Source organism: Mandrillus leucophaeus, unplaced genomic scaffold (assembly GCF_000951045.1).
Source record: "Mandrillus leucophaeus isolate KB7577 unplaced genomic scaffold, Mleu.le_1.0 Scaffold414, whole genome shotgun sequence".
Lineage (NCBI taxonomy): Eukaryota > Metazoa > Chordata > Mammalia > Primates > Cercopithecidae > Mandrillus > Mandrillus leucophaeus.
The window spans coordinates 72,629-74,702 of NW_012104410.1; the positions used below are offsets into that span (position 1 = coordinate 72,629).

Here is a 2,074-nt window from a genome sequence, read left to right on the forward strand (position 1 = left end):
AAAAAAAAAAAAAAAAAGAAAAAAACCCGGGATCCAAGCAAGAGCTACATATTATATTTGGTTGTTATTGCCTTAAGCATTTTTAAATTCCTGCTTTTGTTTCATTTATTTACTAATTAAGAGATGGGTCTTGCTCTGTCACCCAGACTAGAGTACAGTGGTGCCATCTTAACACACTGCAGCCTTGAATTCCTGGACTCAAGTGATCCTCTCACCTTAGCCTCTTGAGTAGCTGGGACTATACAGATGCATACTACCATGTTCAACTAAATCTTTTTTTTTTTGAGACTGAGTTTCGCTCTTGTTGTCCAGGCTGGAGTGCAATGGCACCATCTTTGCTTACCATAAACTCCGCCTCCTGGGTTCAAGTGATTTTTCTGCCTCAGCCTCCAGAGTAACTGGGATTACAGGCACGCGCCACCACACCTGGCCAATTTTGCGTTTTTAGTAGAGATGTTGGTCGGGCTGGTCTTGAACTCCTGACCTCAAGTGATCCATGTGCCTCGGCCTCCCAAATTGCTAGGATTACAGGTGTGAGTCACCGCACCCGGCCAATTTTTTTCTTTTTTTGTATTCTATTGCTTTTTTGACAAGACTGGCTAGCTGTCTTGTGGAATGTTCTGGATTTGCAAAATATCTCCTTGCGTTGTATCAAATTTCCTATAAATTGCAAATCAGATCTAATGGCTTGATTAGATTAAGATTAAGCACTTTTGGCAAGAATATTTAATAGATGATGTGGTGTACTTCTTGTTGCATTTTTCCAAGGACCACACGGTGTCAAAGTTGTCCTACTATGAGTGATGCAGTTTGATCGTTTATGTACTTGGGTAAGGTGGTAACTGCTAGATCTCTCCATTTGAAGTTGCTTTTAAAAAACTTGTTATTTTTGCTACTCGGTAGGCTGAGGCAGGAGAATCGCTTGAACCCAGGAGGTAGAGGTTGCAGTGAGTCAAGATTATGCCATTGGACTCCAGCCTGGGCAACAAGAGCGAAACTCCGTCTCAAAAAAAAAAAAAAAAAAATGTTATTTTTGAGACAGGCTGCAGTGCAGTGGCCATCATCATGGCTCACTGTAGCCGAGAACATCAGGGCTTAAGTAATCCTTCCACCTCAGCCTCCCAGATAGCTAGGACCACAGGTGTGTGCCACCACAGCAGCGAAGTTTTGTATTTTTAGTAGAGATGGTATCTTAAACTCCTGAGCTCAAGCGATCTGCCTGCCTCAGCCTCCCAACCACTACCCCTGGCCCATTTGAAGTTACTTAAAAAAAAAAAAAGAAAAATATTTGCAAATTTGTGTGGTGATACTTGGTGTCATGATAATATCCTGTTCCCTAACAACCTTTCTCAAAATTTTAATGATTGATACACTTGCCTGAATCAATTATTTCATTCTGGGTTGCAGAATGGTGACTTTTCAACTCCCATTCCTTCTATTTCTTTCATTCCTTCTACATTTATTCATGGAACTCTTTAAAAAAGAGCTTTCCCTTATCAGTTACAGATAAACTACACACAGTTCTTCCTAAAAGGAAAGTTAAATGCTTAATTCTTTCCTTTTAAGAGTAAGGCGTTGATACAATGGTCACCTCAAACGTGGAAAGTTAGTTTTCTTTCCTTTTCTTTTTTGAGTATCCCTGTAGATCACTAGGATTTCTTCATCCTTTCTTATTCTCTTTCCACCCATCCTTTTCTCTACTCTCCACTTCTTGATCCATGGCGACTGCTCCGTCTCCGCACTAACGCCTGAACTTTCCAGTCAGTCCACTAGGGGCCACTGGTTTCCTTCCCGCCCCCACGCTTCCTCTCTATCGCAGTTCGCCGCTTGCTAGCAGCCGTTGTCTCGCTGGTGCTTACGCTGTCCAAGGAGCCACTCTAGGCTTTTGGGAGGCCGTCTGCATTGCGTGGGGAAGGTTTGGACGACGCAATCGCCTCGCCGGCCCCCGGGGCGGTTAGCGCTTCCGGGGTCGAAGGGTGCGCGGGGTTGAAAGCAGGCCGCTCCGCCCCGTCCCCCTCCCAGACCAGCAGAGGCAGCAGCCGGAGCAGCCGCAGCCTGCGCCCTCTCCCGCCCG

The 2,074-nt window shown here is 44.8% G+C and overlaps 2 protein-coding genes across 2 annotated transcripts in view; both read left to right on the forward strand.

Annotated features, from left to right (window-relative positions):
- Positions 1-2,074, forward strand: part of PRR13 (proline rich 13) — a 15,279-nt gene that overhangs the window by 12,371 nt on the left and 834 nt on the right. The gene's annotated exons all lie outside the window — the stretch shown is intronic.
- Positions 1-2,074, forward strand: part of PCBP2 (poly(rC) binding protein 2) — a 52,924-nt gene that overhangs the window by 12,164 nt on the left and 38,686 nt on the right. The window lies entirely within an intron of this gene.